General features: G+C 34.5%; 1 long non-coding RNA gene and 1 pseudogene across 2 annotated transcripts; one reads left to right on the top strand and one right to left on the bottom strand.

The window, feature by feature from the left end:
* Positions 1–4,562: 4,562 nt before the first annotated feature.
* Positions 4,563–8,155, bottom strand: LOC133303137 (uncharacterized). Of its 2 annotated transcripts, none has more exons than XR_009750426.1 (3): positions 8,070–8,155; positions 7,095–7,192; positions 4,563–4,815 (listed from the first exon to the last, which is right to left on the bottom strand). It is a non-coding gene; the product is annotated as an uncharacterized LOC133303137 (long non-coding RNA). The 2 variants fall into 2 exon arrangements; XR_009750425.1 differs by having other exon boundaries at positions 8,074–8,149.
* An 11,015-nt stretch (positions 8,156–19,170) lies between these two features.
* On the top strand, positions 19,171–20,701 carry LOC133303140 (PTI1-like tyrosine-protein kinase At3g15890; annotated as a pseudogene).
* The last annotated feature ends 298 nt before the right edge of the window (positions 20,702–20,999 follow it).

Below are 20,999 nucleotides of genomic sequence, written 5' to 3'. Positions count from 1 at the left end.
CAGGAACCCGCATGTACCTCACCCACAGAATCACCATCTTGTATGTCGCCACATACTCAGGCTTACCATCTAGGTGGAACACCATATACATATCATATGGCACTTATACTCAATATCACAGCTCAATAGCATATCAGTAATCATTTCATAATTTTACAAAAACATAGCATGTATATAACCATCCCTCCATGAGGTATGGTGGAACCAACAATGGGCAAAGCCGAGGACACGAAAAGTTACCTCTTAAGCGATCAATCCCAAGTCAAGAGTCCACAACAGACCACAGTCACCAAACAGCCCACAGTCACCAAACAGCCAACTCACGATCTGTTTAATAATAGAAACATTATCAACATTCCAACTCTAGACATTAATTACATTACGATAACGTTTCCTTTTTCGTTTACATCTTTTCTAGTTCATAATTATCAAGCATTAAGCCCCACAATTAAAGGTATTACTGTTTCCCAACAGTAACACTGACTTCCTAGGGCATCATGCCCAAATGAGGACTTTTCCACGCATTCAAAACTGGTTTCTGGTCATTCTGACAGGTGGTAATCGATTACTGCACATGGTAACCGATAACCAAAACAGAGTAATCGATTACTGCACATGGTAATCGATTACCAAGTGAAAGGTTCAGTTTTTCTGCATAATCCGAAGTGGTAATGGCTTCTCATGATTCAAGGTTCGGTTTTTCATCAAAATAGATGTTCAACACTACTTATTATAGATGGATTAACCACTTTTAACTTGAATCATTAAAGTTCCCTCTTTTAGTGACTTAAACAAGCTAAAATCGAGAATTTTCAAAAGGAACGATCATGGTATACTTATGGCTCAAGAACTCATAAACAAACAGGTGATTTGGAGCCCTCAACACAGCTCACAAGTTTTGACTTTGTAAGGCCACGAATTTGATCACCAAGCTTGGCCCTTTATATCAAAAGGTGGCTTCTTGAAACCACAAATGGCATGGAAATGGCCTCCTCCTCAAGAACTCAGAAACTCAGCCCTCACACACTCCAAACAGAGGCTACAATCTCAGAAATGCCAAGTCTCTCACCCTCCCAAGGCTTGAGCACACTCGAAAATGGAGGTTTAGTGAAGGAAGTAAGAGAAAATGTGATCTCTTAGGGCTTCAATGGAGGGGAGAAGGTGGAGGAAGGTGGCTGCCACCAAAAACTCAGAAAATGTCACGTAGAGGGGTGAGAATTCTGACCTAGGGCCTTGTGCCCATGTATTTATAGGTGCACTTAAGTTTAATCCCATTGTATTAACACTAATAGCTACGCTTATCATTTTAATCTCAAATTTCATATTCTAAATCTAGCCATTTTACTAAGATTTTTCATATTTTAATTTTAATTTTTAGTAACACTTTTCCGGTACGCATTTTCACACTGCCGGTATTAGTTCTGACACCAATACTCATTATTATGACTTCAAACTTGATATTCTTGACTTAAATATTATTCTAGGAATATATACATACTCTTTATAATTTTTCGGGATACTTCACTGGTACGCACTTATACCGTGAAGCAGAACCGGTATTCGCACTTTTCGTCGAAAAAACGACTTTCAGCAATATTAAGCACTTACTATAATCATTTAAATCTTTTAATAATTATTCAAGGTCAAGTATGAAATTCTTTCCTAAACTCATAATTAATTATTTAAATTCCTAATTTAACGGTGCGGGTTCTTACAACATAGATGGACATAAAAAACATTTTGTTATTATTCTCTTGATGCCCTATTTTGCTATAATAAACATTCAACTCAATTTTGGGCTTGACTAAGGGTGCTATATTAAAAAAAAAAGTAGTACATAATATACATAAAAAATTATGTTATTATTCACTTGACATGAATTTTATCTATTTTTAAATAAATAAAATATAAACAATTTAGATTTTTTAAATGATAATATATGTAACTTATGTTTTTTTCTTAAATATTAAATGATAATTACGTTGTTTCTTTTTTTCTTAATGGTTAAATGTTTGAAATTTAAAAAAATAATATGGTATTTTTCATAATTAAAATTAGAAATTTAAATACTTAATATTTTTAATAATTAAAATTAAAAATGTAGGATCTTATGATCCGTGCCAATTCAACGATTTATGATTTTCTTAACCCCTTCTGATCTTTCATAAGACTCAACTTCATCACAATTATATTAATATATCAATATTCATGTTTTAATTTTATTAATGTATTAATATTATAAATAATCATACCATTTCATTTTATTTATGTGTAGTATAAATTAATTATACCAATTATATGGACTATACTGTTGTAAGAACCCGAATCGTTAAATTGAGATTTGAGAAATTTAATAATAATTAAAAGAGAATTATTAGATGGAAAGTTTAATTGTTTGAAATTAAATCACCGTTTTGAGAAAAGTGTGAGAAGTGTCATTTTGGGGTAAAACTGTGAGTAGGGAAATTACCTGAAAACTTAAAATAAATAAAAGTACGATTTTAGAAAATTATTTAATAATTTAATTAGAATGAAATTATAATTATTTAAATTAAATCATTTTTCTGTGAAAAATGTGGATAATGTTTGTTTCACGGTAAAAATTACAATAGGTAAAAGTAACCGAAAACCTAAGAATAAATTAGGGGTTATGACTCCATAAAATTTGTGAAGTTAAATTGACAAGAGAAATGCATAAGTCAAATAATCCATATGTTAAGAAGAAAATAAAATTTAAATGAGTGATTTAGGTGTGTAAATACTTATTAAGTTAATGAGGCGCACCTAAAATAACCTAGACCTACTATCTTCCCTCTTTTTTTCATTTTACAAAAGTCAAGACAACAGCCCCTACCTCCTCTCTTAGGGTTTCATCTTCTCTATGAAACTAGCAAAAAGCACTCATCCATCCTTCTTTTTTCATCAACCCACCATGAAAACAACCTAAAGTCTATAGTTTTAGGGAGAAAAACTCCATCTTAGGGAGTTTTGGTTGTTGGTTTTGGTGTTGAGAGTGACACTCCTCCATTGTTGAAAGCTTGGACACTTGTTCTTGCTTGGGTGAAGCTTCTTGGTAAAAAAGACATGAACTTTCTTTAGATTTTCGTAATAAATGGCATAATATAGGTTAAATGTTGAGTCTTGAGGTGGTTTATATGTTTATAATATGAGAAAACATTGATTGAGTGTTGAAATGATCTATGGAGATGATTGTAAACTTTTTTTGCAAAGAAAAAGCAGAGTTAATCGTTTTTATTAAAAGAAGGGAAAACATAATTGTAATTGTGGTTTTTCTGATTGAACACATTTTGTATTTCATCCATTTCTTGAGTTGTAGACCTTGAATTTAAACAAACTTTAGCGTTTTGAAAAGCTTAGAAGTATACCTACAATTTTTATGAGGGGTCGAATTTGATATTGTGGTTAATGGTCTGTAAATTGTGCCCAAAGTCCTTGGGGCAGTGCCGTTATGAATTTCGAACCTGCTTCAAAACTTCAGCTATATCTGAAGCTACAAATATCGGTTTGTCCCATTCTCAAGTGTTTTGAAAAGATAAGACTATAAGATAAAAAATTTATGCAGAAGTCGAAATCTAATTTTAATGTCCGAGTAACTTAAATTGGTCATAAAGTTAAGACAGTGGTGTTGTTATATTCACTAAGCAGGAACATGTAATAAAATGGACATAACTTGAGCTAGAGAGCTTCAAATTGAGTGAGGCTTGAACCTATGTAAAGCTAACTCAAAGATATTTAAATATAGAAAGTTTGGGAATTTTCACATAAGTAGATCAATCCCAGTTTGTGTTCAAAGTCACTGCTTTGCTTTCAAAAGCCTGATTTGTAGTAGTATGTTTGCGAAAGAAATAACCTGTGTTATACCAATCCATTTAAGACATATAATATGTCGATGGAAAGTTTGAAATTCCTAGTTTAATATAGAAAAAATATTAGAATTTATGATAAAGAGTTGGAATACAAATTTTAAAAATGGTAAATACGGTTCAGTGCCGAATACGCCAAAAGTGTAAGCTATTTGGATTGTTATTCAAGGAAAATGTTGTAATGAACATGGTAGATTAGTGTATGTGCTAATTGTCTCTACATCTGTGGAATAGGTTGTGACACTATCTGTAACACCTCGTAATACTCCGTTTGTTAACATACATGATATTTAGCGTACATAGGGGAAGACTTTATTTTAAAAGAAAATTATTAAAACGTCTTATAAAAATGCAAGTAAACTTTTTCCAAAATATTTTCTAAAGCATTTTCAAAGCGTTCATCTGATATGTTGCATTCGCGTACATTAACATCTAATTCTACTAATTAAAACCATTGGCCATCACTGGTGGCCGTTGACCATCCGGATATGACCTCAAGTGTCATTCTTGACGGAGTCTCACGGACAACATAACGACTGTATTTCGGATAACTGGGAACATGAGTCCCACACATACAATAACCTGATAGATACAATAATTAAACAAATAGCTCACAAGTCCCACACGGACTGCGATCCGCTCTCGGGTCAATACAGACAATAAGGCTCCATGCCCAAATAACGGAAAACATACATCAAGTCTATATTAATTTCAAACGCGTCTAAGCATCGGTAAATAATTCATGGCTCCAATACTACAATCATGAGCCTAAATAAATACATAGCATAATCTCAACATAAGATAATCGAATATGTTAATAAATATACATGTCATCATAGAGTCTAAACATAATAAAGATAAATCAGCAGCGTCATCCACTATTCCAAGGCGGGGGCCTTGCCCCTAGAAGCATCACCACTACTCTGGGTACCTAAAATGATGTCCCTAAACGGGGTGAGATAACACATCTCAGTAAGCTCAAGATTCATAGAGGATCCTCTAATCCCCTGAGCTCACTTCCTGCATGACAAGTCAGATATAAAACATATAATACAGGCATACAACATAAAGATAGCATCATCATATCGAACCTACAAGATGTTATACATCTTCAAATGGTACCAAATTTTGACACCACATAGCTAACATCTCAAGCTTCAAAATAATATATGGCACATCCCTATAGGACCTCTGTGGAGGGAGATATGCTCTCCCAAAGTTAGCCTAAAAACTGATCATTTAACCCTAAGTGTGTTTAATTAGCAAATCCTAATTATCTTTGGTTAGAAACTCTAAGTCACTTTAATTTTAGGATTTTTCTATTATTAGGTCAATTATGCATTCCCACATGGTCACCTTAAATCTTAGTTCATTAGGTTCACTAATTACATAATTAGTGCTTCTAAACCCTAATTAAGTCCATTTTAGGATTTAATAATTAATTAGTGTATTATGCATAGTCCACCTCACTTAACCACTAAATTAATGTCCTACAAATTTTATGAAGGAGTTGAAATCTAATTTTAATGTTTGAGTAGCTTAAATTGATCATGAAGTTAAGAGAGTGGTGCTATTATATTCACTAGGCAGGAATATGTTGTAGTAAAATAGGTATAACTTGAGCTAGAGAGCTCCAATTGATTGAGGCTTGAACATATGTAAAGCTAATTCAAAGATATTTAATTCTGGAAAGTTTTGAAATTTTTACATAAGTGGATCAATCCCAATTTGAGTTTAAAGTAGCTGCTCTGCTTCCAAAAGCCCGGTTTGTAGTAGCCGGTTTGCGAAAGACATAACCTGAGTTATGCCAATCCAATTGAGACATTTATATATTAATGCTAATGCCTAAAAAGGGATGCCAATGTGATAGGAGAACCTTGCCTCGAAAGTGCTTTGTTTAGAGGACTTTACTCTTCAAAATATAATATGAACCCCTCAGTACCAAAGTAATATGGATGCAATATTGAGTGAGTGGAATACCAAAGAAAAGATGCCATGTGATGGAAGAACTTTTGTTGGAGGTAACATATGAACATTCCAGGGATGGACGAGTGTACTGAGGGATGGTTTGCTGATTGTGATTATAAGCATTGCATTGTTATACATATATTGTATTATATTTTTGCTTATTGCTTTATACCTGAAGTGAACTTAGGGGCGAAAAAATCCTTTAAGGACCCCTAGTTTACTAAGATTTTTTCTCACCCTGTGTAAGGACCATTTTTCAAGTACTATAAGTGATGATGTTAAAGCATCTCGTGGTGTGATACCAGGATAGAGATCAGTGCATGTTATGACTAACATTTGATACATTATGCTATGTTTACATTTGTTAAAAGCATAGAGGCTGTCTATTCCATTTTGAAATAATCTTGTTTAATGTTGTTTGAGAACATGTATAAGCATATGGCATTAAATGTGTATTGTTTTGATTATATATTGCAATGACATAATTAATTATGTTGTCTATTAATTAAGACAATGTTATGTACGTGAAAGCCTACGCAATGGATTTTTAGGAAATATCATTTAGGTATGTATGACATGAATGAAATTTGATAACTTAGATACCAAGAAATGCACATTCTAAGTGATACATTAAGCTTAAGGATGTTCTCTTGTAATACCTAGTTCATGAAATATGTAGGTAAGCATGTATGTAGATTGTAAATAAGATAATTGAAGAACAAGTAATGTACATTACAATTAACTCGACATGCAAGTAATTGATCACAAATTAACATAGAATGAAAAAAGTTTATCTGCATTTCCACTTAATAATTTTAACGTTATTTTCACTGCTCGTAACTAAGACTAAACTGCGCTTAATATCATTTTGATGATAATTCACCGGATTGCACACAAGTATTACAACTGTAGCGCTATTCACCATATCATTTTGGAGGTTCGCTGCTACTGGCCGCTATCCGCTACTAATAACCATGAACTTAACGGCACATGTCATATTCTTGACCTTTAGTCATGAGCAAAGATGATAGCAATAATTGGCCAAAATCACATTAATAATAAAGCAACCAATTCCGAGACTTATTATCCAATATATTCCCAAAGTCAGATTCAATAGCCCAACTCATTCCCCTGACATTTTTTAAAGTAAACAACTCAAGTAAGTCAATATAAATGCAAAGGGTATCCAAATTCAACATCACGTTTGAAAAAAAAAAAACAGCTAAATGCAACACGTCATACCATAAGAACAGCCCGTGTTGTACAATTGCACTGATGAACAGCAAGTCAATGCCAACATGTCACGATTCACAGTTCTCCATCGAAAGTAATCTCACTCTCTAATAGGACCAACAGTATACATGCCACTCAGTTCGCACATACCAATGGCTTCTCTAATTGTGGGTTAAACAAACATATGCATAAAATTTCAAGAAAAACCTAAACCCCCAAATCATAGACCCGAACTCAATAGCCCAAGACACAATTCAGGTCCATGGTACAAGCAATCCAGCCAACAAAAATCGTAATTAAGCTTTCAACACGGAATTACCATGACCAATTGCCTATATACATAGGTAATTCAAAAAGCCCCCAAATTCAAGAATTATGGGAACCTTAAACCCCACCCGTAGGAACCCAGCATAAAATTCTACTCAATCCACAAAAATCTATCATGCTTTATTGTCTACTACTCCATCATTCCATCATGTGGCCAATTGAGAGTTTCATGTAGCCAATTGAGAGTTTTAGCGATCAATTTGTAAAATTAAAGCAAAGCAACGAAAACCCACAATTTTTACAACCGGAACAACAATTCTGGTTTCAGGAACGAAAAAAAAAAAAACATATCGCTATCAAAGCATCAGTTGATCATGATTACACACAACCTAGGCATCCAATTTGAGTTGGAACCCTAAGCCCCAATTTCATGAGACTCTCGGGGGTATATTCCCCAACCAATCCAAGAATTCATTGTGTTTGCACCTCACCTATGCATTCAATTGGGATTTTATTAGATTAATTCCATGAACATTCCATCAAAATTCAAAAACCCCAAAATCCCAAGCAAGAACCCTAGATTCGCATGAACAGTCCCTATTCTAATTGGAATGGTGTGGAACACCGGGAATAAGGTTATATTTCTTAACTTCTTCAACAACAAACCCAGCCAAATAACAAAGATTCAAGCGAACAAAACAGAGAATGGGTACTTACTTACCTTCGGTCCTTGTGCGATGGAGGAGGAAATTGTGTGCATTTTAAGCGTTTTAGCTCATAAAGCACATAATTTTGTGTAGGAGTGTAAATGAGTTATATATGTTAGGCCAGACTTAGTCTATTATAAATAGTAAAATAGAATAGGTCTAGGTTTTTAAAAAAATTTATTTAAAAAATGGGAAAAAAGTTTCCGATGTTACTTTAGATAACTTTATCTAATGTTCATCGAAACGACGTCGTTTTGGGGTTGAAAAATTAAAAAATTAGAGTGATAAAGACAATTATAACCTTGAAATAAATTAAAATTACAAAAATACCATGATTTCCGTCCCAAAAAGACGTCGTTTTGATGAACATTAGATAAAGTTATCTAAAGTAACATTAGAAAAAACAAACCCTTAAAAAATAGGTCATAGGTTTTTTTGTACATGTTAGGCCTATAAATTTACAGGTCGATCTATATCATATTATTTATTTAAAATATAATAAATAAAATTATTATTTTAATAATTTTGAATAATAAAATAATATTATTTTAGTTATTCTTTTAATCGTTGAATGTTTAATAGGCTTAAGCAGGTCTAGCCAAAACTTTTATTTTTTAAATACAGGTCAAGAATAGGCTTAAGCAAGTTTAATAGGCTTAACCAGACTTGTAATTTGGGCTATACATAGACTAATAGGTCAGGCTATATCCAATATTTTTTGTATAAGTTCAACCTATTTAAGTCAAAGTATAGTCTAACTTATTTACCCACCTAATTTTGTGTTTGTGCGTTTTAACAAGTAAAATTTATAATCTATGAGATGTGCAGATATCATCCAAAAAGAGGCCTAGCATGGCAGAAGTGAGTTGTTTAAGGGTAGTAGAAGAAAGGATATTCCAAATTTTAAGTTACAAGAATGGAGACGAATAAAATGATACCCACAACAAGATAATTACTTGGCATGCATGTGAAATTAAATTTAATATAGTTCCTGTATCCAAAAAAAAATTAATATAGTTCCTCCTGTTTATGAAAATGATATGGATATTTATTTTAAGAGAAGGGATATTCTCAGTATCAAAATTTTTTACTATCAACTTACTATTTATTTAATTATTATTGGATTAATATTTTTTTTTTCTTCAAAAACTTTTTAACATTCTCTCTCTTTGATCCAATGATAATTAGATAAATAGTAAGTTAGTAATGAAAATTTTTAGTAGTGAGGATATTATCCCTCTTATCTTGATTGTGGAGTTGTAATTGCACTGTGTTATGGGCCTAGGTAACCTTTTTGAAGTTATTATACATGTAGATGTAGCTACATATAAGGAGATATAGTCGGTTCTCCATGAATTTAACAATGTCAACGGCTACAAATCAATTATTTTGGTAGATCTTTTAAGAGGACCCAAAAAGTCTCTGTTTTCCTCTTCTCTGTGTTTTCGAAGAGGGAGATACTTTAGCTTTCCTAGGAGCTGAAAGCCATTGTTTTCATAATTAAACAATTAATAATGCATGTCACGTTTCATATTCTTCAAATTGTGAATTGCTTTTGGGATCCCGTACAAGGGATCTCACGGATTGACATCACCACAAGTGGGATTAATATCACATTTCAACTTAATAAATTTATTGAAACTTCTCTTTCAGATTCCCAAAGTGTGCGTATGTCTCTTAACTCTTATATATGGGTTAATATTACGAAAAGTGAAATCACAACTATTAGCTTAAGAAAATGAATATTTTTGTACTTATATGATTTTCACCTATATATTCCATTTCTAATCAATGTTCGAGTCTCACTTAATTTCATTTCCATCAATTAGACAAAGTATTCTTTTACTCTAGTTCTCATATACGTTTGAGTCATGTAGGCCTTCGAGACTGCATTAAAATTGTTTAAAACCAGATAATACTAAGAACGTGATTATTCTTCTATGTAAGAACATTGTTAATTATTCTTCTATGTAAGAACATTGTTAATTATCAAGTGTCTGTTTAGATCATCTCTCTATTATTTTCTCTTCTCCTTATATGCAGAAGTTAGACCAAACAAGTTTAATTGAGAACTTTTATAATAAAAAAAAGTTTTTTTTTATAATGAAAAAAAAAGTCAAAAGCCAAAAGCTTCTACGAGGAGCTTTGATTAGCTTTTCTTGAAAAAAAAAAATTTCTTAAAGCTAAAACTTTTATATAATTATAATGATCACCTAACAGCTTTTAATTTTTTCTAAGCTTTTTTTTTAAATAATGCTCTTTTTTTTTTAAATTTTAACTTAAAAGTAGTTTTTGTTGGGAACTCGGTTCCCTCAAGCTCAGCTAAGAAGCCTTTGTGCAGAAGTCAATCAACAAGATCTTGATCTGGGATCTCGGCAATACATCGGCCTGAACTTCACCAGGTCGGGCAGCGCAGAGGAAAAATCAAAACGAAAACAGGAGAGAGAAGAGAAGAAGAGAAAGAGAACACAAGAAATTTTTAACGTAGAAAAACCTTCTCCAATGAAGAAGTAAAAACCCGCGGGACCTAGTCCAGATCAGAATCCACTATGAAGATAATGGTTACAAATAATCAAACTCACCAATGTGGTAGTTAACTCAACCTTTCCAACAATGGTGATAATCAAACCTCCCTAGAGATGTTTCACTCAAACTCTTTAGAGATCTCTCAAATACAAAGCATAAAGCTTTGCTCAAATCTCTCAAATAATTCTCTTAAATTTTCTCTCTAATCTCTTAACCTAGCCTCTACCCACAACTAATGAATATATATAGGAGGTGAGATCTAGGGTTTAGGGTTTTTAGGATACCCCTCAATGGGCTTGGACTTAGCATTGAAGGAGGAAGCCCAACAAATCTCCCCCTCCGACTTCAATGCGTAGGCTTCAGCATCAGCCCGACTCCTTCATAGCAGTCTTCAAATTTCTTTGCTGGAACCGGCTTTGTCATCATGTCAGACCAATTTTGGTCAGTGTGCACTTTGACAAGTTCGAGCTCTCCATCTTCCACCATATCCCGGATCCAGTGATACCTCAAATCAATATGCTTAGTGCGGGAGTGATAGGTTGAATTCTTCGCAAGATGGATTGTGTTTTGATTGTCACAACCTAGCTCGTACTTGTCTTGATCATGACCGAGTTCCATGAGGAACTTCTTCATCCACAACATCTCTTTGCTTGCCTCAGTCGCGACAATGTACTCAGCCTCAGTTGTCGATAGTGCAACACATTTCTGAAGTCTTGATTGCCAAGAGACAGCTCCTCCGGCAAATCTCATCATGTATCTGTCGTCGATTTTCTCGAGTCGGAATCTCCCCCTAAATCAGAACCCGAGTAGCCTTGCAACTCGACTTTGCCTTCTCCAAATCGGAGACATAAATCGGTATTTCCTCAGAGGTACTTGAAGATCCACTTCACTGTTTCCCAATGCTCTTTGCCGGGGTTTGACAGATACCAGCTTACCATTCTAACAGCAAACGCCAAGTCGAATCTAGTGCAAACCATCGCATACATCAAGCTTCCGACGGCGGATTGGTACGGGACCTCCATCATCTCATCTTAGTCTTCATCAGATCTCGGACATTGCTTCTGGTTCAGCTTTATGTGTCCGGCTAGGGGGGTGCTCACTGTTTTGGCTTTGTCCATGCTTAATCTCTTCAATATCTTCTCATTATACTTCTCTTGACTCAGCCACAGTAGCTTCTTTTGTCTATCTCGGATAATCTTGATTCCGAAAATCTGCTTTGTAGGGCCGAGGTCCTTCATTGCGAAGGACGAGCATAACGCCTTTTTCAGGGCGGCTATCCTCGATTTGTCTTTCCCTACAATAAGCATGTTGTCAACATATAACAACAATATCAGAAAATCTTCGGTCTCATACCTCTTCACACATACGCAGTGGTCGGCTTCTGTCTTCTCAAACTTGTGATCAGTCATGAATGACTCAAATTTCTTGTACCACTGTCGAGGTGCTTGCTTCAAGCCATAGAAGCTCTTCTTCAACTGACATACCAAGTCTTCTTGATCTGTAGCTCAAAACCCCTCAGGTTTCTCCATATATATTTCTTCTTCTAAATCACCGTGAAGAAATGTCGTCTTCATGTCCATTTGTTCTACCTCAAGGTCTATCGAAGCTACCATGGCTAACACGGTTCGGACTGAGGTCATTTTCACCACAGGAGAAAAAATCTCCTCAAAGTCAACTCCTTTCTTCTGATTGCAGCCTTTACTACAATTCGGGCTTTGTATCTCGGCTTCTGCCCATTCTCTTCATTCTTAATCTTGTAGACCCATTTATTTATCAAAGTTCGTCTTCCTTCAGGAAACTCAGTCAGCTCATAAGTCTGATTCTCGTGCAAAGACTTCATCTCGTCTTGCATTGCCTTTTCCCATTCTTCTTTCTCTGAGCTCGCCACAGCCTCATCATAACTCTGAGGCTCACCGTCTTCAGCAACAACGATGTATTCATCAGATGGGTATCTTGTAGAGGGTCTTCTTTCTCGAGTTAGATATCTCGGCTGTTCTTCTGCTTGAGAACCCGGTTCATCATTCTAATCCCGGATCTCATCATCAACTCGGACCTCAGTGTCTTGGTCATCCTCAGCCGGTTGCTGGTCATCAATTTCTTCATTTTCATGATTTTCTCCCCCTGCTTCAGCTCGGACAGGAGGGTTGGGTTCTTCACTTCTGACAGTAACTCAGACTTTGGGCTTCAAGATGTCATGAATGTTCTCATTTTCATGAAAAATCACATCTCGGCTTCTCACTATCTTCTTATTAATTGGATCCCAAAGTCAGAACCCGAACTCACATCTCGGCGAACCAAGATAGATGCATTCTTTAGTTTTCGCATCAAGTTTTGCCCTTTCATCTTTAGGGATATGCACGAAAGTTCAGCATCCAAACACCTTCAATTGATTATAGGCCGCTTTCCGACCTGTCCAGACTTCTTCTGGAATTTCTCCTTCAAGTGGTCATGATGGTGAGAGGTTGATCAAGTCAACGGTAGTTCTGACGGCTTCTCCCCAGAATGATTTCGGTAACCCGGCATTGGATAACATGCTTCATACCTTCTCTTCAATTGTTAGGTTCATCCTCTCAGCCAATCCATTCAACTGTGGAGTCTTGGGGGCGTCTTCTCAAGTCGAATCCCGCCTCTCTGCAATATGCATCAAATGGGCCGCAATACTCACCACCATTGTCAGATCGGACCACCTTCAATTTATTGCCAGTCTCCCTTTCAACCATTGCATGTAATTCTTTAAAAGATTGGAGTACCTGGTCTTTAGACTTCAACAAATATACCCACACTTTGCGGGAATGGTCATCAATAAACGAAACAAAGTACTGATATCCTCTAAGGGATCTTTTCGACATGGAGCAAACATCAGTATGGACGAGGTCAAGAATTTACCTGCGTCTTCTGGGTTGATCCGGTCTTAGAAAAGAAACCCGGTGCTGCTTTCCAGCTAAGCAGTGCGTGCAACTCTCCAACGCTTGACCTTTCAACTCGGTCAATGATCCTTTCTAGTTCAGGATCTGGAGCCCTTTCTCGCTTATGTGGACGAAGTGTTTGTGCCAAAGCTCCAAGCTAGGTTCGTCTCGGACAGAATTGGCTTCTCCGCCATTGATCTTTCCTTGCATCACGTACAAGGAGCCTTCCTTCTTATCTCGGGCCACGACCAAGTTTCCTTTGGCTAGCTTCCATCTCACACTACCGAAGTAGTTCACTAACCCGACATCATCAAGCTTGCCTACCGAGATTAGGTTCAATCGCATGTCAGGAACATGCCTCACATCTTTCAACACAAGTCAGCACTCGACATCTGTGGTCAGAGTTACATCACCGACATCAACAATCTTGCTGGTCACCTGATTTCGCATCTTCACGACTCCAAAATCACCACATCGGTAAGAGGAGAAAAAACCTTTGTGTGGAGTAACGTGAAAGGAGGCATCGGAGTCAACAATCCAGGTGCAGTCATCATATACAACATTCAAATAATTATCCTCACCAAGGAGGAATATCTCGGCATCTGGGTTGGCAGCCACAGCAGTGGTGCTTTTGTCTTCCCTCTTCTTGGGAACAATCTGATCTGACTTCACAGAGCCATTCTTCTCGTCATTCTGCAGGGTCCAGCAGTCCGGCTTCTTATGACATGTCTTTCCACAGTAAAAGCACTTCAACTCATATCTCGGGCTTTGATCGACCTCTGAACTTTCATCTTCTATCACGATCTCGACTTCGGCTTTTGCTTCTACCCCGGGAGTCAGATTTCCCTCTGTTCTCAGCAACATTGGCCTCAGACGTGCTCGAAATACCTCGTTCTCTTCTCCCTGCTTCTTCGCCCAAGAGGTTGTCTGTCACGACATTCATCTTCAATTTTCCATCTGGAGTCGAATTATTCAAGGTCACCACCAGAGTATCCCAGCTTTCTGGCAGCGAGCTCAACAGCAACAAGGCCTGCATTTCGTCATCAATTTTCATCTCAGCCTTTGACACCTGATTCACAATACCTTTGTAGGTGTTGAAGTGTTCAATCATACTCATGTCGTCCTTGTATTCAAGCTTCACAAGTCGGCGAACTAGGTGTGCTTTGTTCCTGCCTTCTGAATCATGCACTCCAGCTTCGTCCACAGCTCATGCGCGTTCGTGAACTCGGACACGTGCTCAAAGAGGTTTTTGTCTATATATTTTCTAATTATAGCTAGCGCCTTACGACTCTGAATCTGCCACTCCTTATCAGTTTTGCCTTCCGGTATCTTATCAAGGGTAATGGGCTCATGTAAATCTTTGCAGTAGAGATGACCTTCCATCATTGGTCTCTAATAGGTAAAATTATCTGCGGTCAGCTTGAACATGTCTCCATCATTGGTTATGCCACTGGTCTCCATCTCGTCTCCCTCAGAACCCGTCGAACTCGGGCTTTGATACCACTGTGCGGAAGTCAATCAACAAGATCCTGATCTCGGTAATACCCGGCCTGAACTTCACCAGGTCGGGCAGCGCAGCGGAAAAATCAAAACGAAAACAGAAGAGAGAGGAGAAGAAGAGAGAGAGAACACAAGCAATTTTTAACGTGAAAAAATCTTCTCCAATGAAGAAGTAAAACCCACGGGACCTAGTTCAGATCAAAATCCGCTATGAAGATAATGGTTACAAATAATCAAACTCTCCAATGTGGTGGTTAATTCAACCTTTTCAACAATGGCGATAAACAAACCTCCCTAGAGATGAGATCTAGAATTTAGGGTTTTTAGGCATAAAGCTTTGCTCAAATCTTTCAAATAATTCTCTCAAATTTTCTCTCTAATCTCTTAACCTAGCATCCACCCACAACTAATGAATATATATAGGAGGTGAGATCTAGGATTTAGGGTTTTTAGGAAACCTCTCAATGAGCTTGGACTTAGCATTGAAGGAGGAAGTCCAACAGTTTTTAACTTAAAAAAAAATCCAAACAGACTCCAATTGAGTATCCAAAGTAGCAATTTCTACCATGTCCTATATGATACTAAAATATATGTTCAGGGAATAGAGATGCAAACATGAAATTATAATATTTTGATAATTTAAGTGGGAATAAATTTGTCTAGCTAAGAGATGGCACGAGGTCCAAACACCCACCAAAAGACATTGAAGGAATTAGGTGATCAACGACTAAACGTCTGGTTAAACGCAAAAGACGTGTTTATACACATTGAAAACATGTAACGGGTGTAGTGTTCTTTGAAGGAGCAAGCGGGGACGTGTATCACATAATTAGTACCACTGTTGTTGGAAAATGTTTTTTCACATCATTTTATGTTAATATGAAGTTGCAAAATAAGAATATAAATATGTTAAATTTTTTGATGAAGTTAAATACAATTAAGTAATTAAAATTATTCATCTTCACGAATTAAAATAGAGTATTCTCTCTTAAAAATGAGATAATCTTCTATTGTCCTTCTTCTTTTTCTCGAGACATAAATTTATCAATAACTAGTACTTTTTTTTAGTGTTTTTAAAAACTCTCAAATTAATGAATACTTTAAAAAAGTTGTTTTTTTTTTTTTAAATCTCAACTATTTATACTTTCAAAATGAATATTTTCAATTATTTAATATAAAATTTTCTTTTTCTTCTTAAATTACAACTGCTAATTATATTCTTAAATTAATTTCTTTCAATTTTTTTATTAGTAACACTTGTTCTTTTCTATCTTTTTTTTTGTGTGTTTAAATATACCTAAACTGAAGCTACTCTACTCTTATATGTTCTATTAGACTATATATAGTATTTTCCCTAACAAAAAAAAAAGAACATAGTAGTTTAAAAGTATTTAATCTTTTAAATTAGTCTCTTTAAAGGATTAACACGTGTCATTCAACTTCTTTTAAATATTAAGTTTATATTCGTTTAAATTAATTATGTATTATTTTCCTAATAATATAAAAATTTTCTCAACCAGTCTATATATATTAGATTTTCTCCAAAATAATTATACAAACATCCCATATAATTTAAATATTTTTTAAAAAAAAACTTCTTTTAACTTATATTTGTTAAATTTTACTTAAATTTTAAAATATTTTTATAATGTTTGTACCAAAAAAAATATCTTCATAATGTGCGAAATAGTTGCTAATATAGATATAAAATAATATTTGTTTCAACAATCGTGAATAGTACTACTCATCACAAAATTACTCGTTCTTTTTTGGGATAAACACAAAATTACTCGTTCTTATTTTGTAGTTGTTGGGAAAAGTACATCGTTACTGATTTTTGTCGTTAGTATATGATAGTAGTACCTTTATAAAATGGTAATATTAAATTCCACAGTGTAAAAACAAAAATAAATAAATAAATAACTTAAGAAGGGGAGAGAGAAAGAGAGAAACCTGGAAATAAGTTTCTTACCAGAAAAACTTAACATTAAACCGTGGCTTTGGTGTTTGTGTTTTCTATGTGATAGAAAATAAAATTATTTTTTATATATATAAAACTAGGGTTTATTTTTCTACGGTCAATATCGATAAATAAAATTATTTTAAGACGAAAATTAAAATATTTTTGTAATTATAATTTATATCAGGGTTATAATAATCTTTTTCATTATAATTTTTTAATTTTTCAACTTAAAATGATGTCATTTTTGAAACAAATTCACTTTAGAAATATTAAAGTCATAAAAATATATAGAGCCTATGTAAGATAATATGAAGAGAAAAGAGAAAATATATATGAGAAATATTTTCTCATGTTACATAAAAAAATTTATCTCATGTTACACATCCATCGAAATCCGAACCAACTTTTCTTTTTTTTAGTTGTGAGACCCACTTAATTATGTCTCTACACGAGACAATGCTATCTCATGTAACATGAGAAAAACATAGCCCAATATATATATAGACCTTATATACTTTTATGGGTTCATCTAATCTCTTGTTACATGAGAGAAGATATCTTATGTTGTAGAGACATGAGGCTCATTGTTTACAAAAAAAGAAATAAAGAAAAGAAAAAAGAGTGTCACAGTTTTCGATGGATCTATAAGAAATAGACTACTCTTATGTTCTTATGTTGTATAAGAGTAGTTTTTCCTACTTTTATATAGATAGGATACAAAAAATATTAAACCCTTTAAGCCATCGTCTCAAACGTTGTCTTCGCCGTCCATTTTCCACCTCTTTTGGGAGCCAAGAAACAGCAGATATGTGATATTATATAATTTTCTTCACCGGTGTACCTTGAATCGAACAACTTCCTTTTAAATAAAATAACTTATGTTTATGTACCCTTTCTAGGATTTAACAGTTCAATTTGGTACCCAGAAAAATATCTTTAACCAATTAGTGGAATCAATATTCGTGAACTTCACTACTTCCACTGTCATGTTAAATTTTTTTAGATCAAAATATCAGTGAGCATAAACTGAAAATTTAGCAAAAATAAAATATAATAAAATTCTACGCTTAAATATTCCATTTTCAATTCTATAATATATGAACGGGCTATAGCTCATTGTGCTTGACTTTCAACTAAAAAAAGACGAAAATGGATCCTCTCATATTAAATAAAATATGACACAGTCATATAAGAAAATTATAATCATATAAAGGTGGGTTAATAGTAATGATTATATAACTATCTATTTCAATATTTTTTTTTTCTCTTTCCTTATCATATTATATGATTATGATTATCTTACATGAACATGTCATATTTTATTTAGAAAAAAATATTTATCATTTTAAATGACACAACTTATATCTTTCACTCTCATAAAGAGGTAAGACCCATACCTTTATTTATTTTTTGACAACTCTGTCTCCTCCTTTATCTATCTTTTTCTCTCTCTTAAAATGACACAACTTTACATCCTTTAAAATGACACACACTTTTTCCTTTTATTTAACATAACAGGATTCACTCCCAAAAAAAATATTCTATACCCAGCTTTAAATCGACCTCCTTGGACAATTTTTAACTGTTTAATCAAAAGAGAGGATAGCAATCAGTGATAGCATCACTTTCCCTTGATTAAATTTTTTCAAAACCAAATTCTCATTGCTCTGTTAATTTATTTAGGGGCAAATTATTCTTTACACTGATATAAAAATACGAAATCTTATATCAAATCTTGATTATTGATTTGCTTAGATCTAACGACTCTCTTATCTAATGAATACAGGCAACTAAATATAAATGGGATCATGGCCATAAGAGTGAACTTACCCCAGTTAAAAATGATACTGACTCATTTATATGTATAATATATAACTTATAATAAAATAAAGCGCTCGAGAATGATTAATTGTCTATCCCAAAAGGAATATAAATGTGTGACATTTCCAAAGGAAGAGGGAGCTTGACGAAAGCTAGTAAACAATAGCATATGCCACCATATAATAGACACAAAATTGGTTTGCGTTTTCACCATATAAACCTTCGGAGTCCTTGACTTCCAAGGCAACCTCTTGTCCATACCATAAGCCATCTTGTTGCTTCTTTGCATTCGACCATATATTATTGCTTCTTTCTTGCAGGATTTCAGTCCATTTTGTTTTTTTTCTTCCAATTTCAATCCCTCAAACCCTTCCTACTTTTCCTTACTCGAAAAAATGCACTTGAAACATTACTGTTGTTTCCTCTTAAATGAAGGGCAAAGCAAAATACAGTATGATTTTTAAAAAACTAATCTGATTTATGTCCACAGATTTGTAAATTAGTGTTACTAATCTTATTTTTGCCATTAGTATATGTGTTTAATTTTGTGGTTTTATTTTTCTTACACTAGATTTGCCAACAAGAATAATAGGGACTATCCATGGGAAATGTACACATTGAAGGAGTTGCTTCGGGCAACAAACAACTTTCATCAAGATAATAAGATTGGAGAGGGTGGATTTGGTAGTGTTTATTTTGGTCGAACAAGTAAAGGCATTCAGGCAATTATATATATTCATACCTTTTAGTCGTCAATTGGAACTTTCTTTGTTATAATGTTTAGCACAAGACATTTGTTATGCATGCACAACTAATAATGGAATTTGCAGATTGCAGTGAAGCGCTTGAAGACAATGACTGCAAAGGCAGAGATGGAGTTTGCAGTTGAAGTGGAAGTACTTGGAAGAGTGAGGCATAAGAATTTGTTGGGATTGAGGGGATTCTATGCAGGAGGGGATGAAAGGTTGATTGTATATGATTACATGCCTAATCATAGCTTGCTCACCCATTTGCATGGTCCACTTGGTAAAGAATGTCAACTAGATTGGCCTAGAAGAATGAGTATAGCAATTGGAGCAGCTGAAGGTTTAGCGTAAGTGTACCTTCCCCTCCAACTTTTTTAGTAGATTATTAGAAATATAAATAAAAAGTATTCGTTAGTTTTATGTTTTGGTTGTAAGAAATCAAATAACTAGCTGCATTGAACCGTTTAGACTCTTATTAAGAGACCATGATTGCAGACTTGCCTGCAAGCAATTCAAGCATTTTTTGTAGACCGATTTTAACTGCTTCCATTTGAAAATATTCCATTCATGCACCATTTAAGATTATTTTGGTGTTTAAATTATTGAAACTTTGTCGACAATTATCTATTTCCATTTTGGCAAAGGTATTTGCACCATGAGTCAACTCCTCACATCATACACAGAGATATAAAGGCAAGCAATGTACTTTTAGACCCTGAATTTCAAGCTAAAGTTGCTGATTTTGGTTTTGCAAAGCTGGTACCAGATGGTGTAACCCATCTCACCACAAAGGTTAAAGGGACCCTCGGATATTTGGCACCAGAATACGCCATGTGGGGGAAGGTTTCTGAAAGCTGTGATGTTTACAGCTTTGGTATTTTGCTTTTGGAGATTATTAGTGCCAAGAGACCAATTGAGAAATTCCCAGGGGGAGTGAAAAGGGATATTGTTCAATGGGTCACACCATATGTCAACAAGGGTCTCTTTAATAACATTGCTGATCCAAAGTTGAAGGGGAAATTTGATTTGGAGCAATTGAAAACTGTAATCATAATAGCTCTTAGATGCACTGATAATAGCGCTGAGAAGAGGCCTAGCATGAAAGAGGTGGTGGATTGGCTCAAGGATGGTGTAGGGAGGGGAAGAGATTCAAATTTTGAGTAACAACAATGGAGATTAAAAGGAGACTAAAATGAAGCAATCCAAGTTGAGAAATATCAAGTGATATGTATAAAATTATGTAATTTTTAATATTATTTTTGGCTTGTATTTGAACTATAATATACACCTTCCTGTTTATGAGAGTGAGATGGACATTTATTATACTTTTGAAATTGTAAGGTATCTTCACGACATTGATGACATTTTTTATGCCGTTCAAATGTATGTAGCTACATATGACTCCATCATCCTTCTAGATGTGTATATATGTCAAATGTCAGGGCTGCAATTCTTATTTAGTTTTTATATACATGAAA

The sequence above is a fragment of the Gastrolobium bilobum genome, unplaced genomic scaffold (genome assembly GCF_033153095.1).
Source record: "Gastrolobium bilobum isolate Gb01-03AN ecotype WA unplaced genomic scaffold, APGP_CSIRO_Gbil_v1 utg10336, whole genome shotgun sequence".
In the NCBI taxonomy this organism is placed as follows: domain Eukaryota; kingdom Viridiplantae; phylum Streptophyta; class Magnoliopsida; order Fabales; family Fabaceae; genus Gastrolobium; species Gastrolobium bilobum.
The sequence above is the reverse complement of the archived record's forward strand: the minus strand, read 5'-3'. Positions and strand labels throughout refer to the sequence as shown.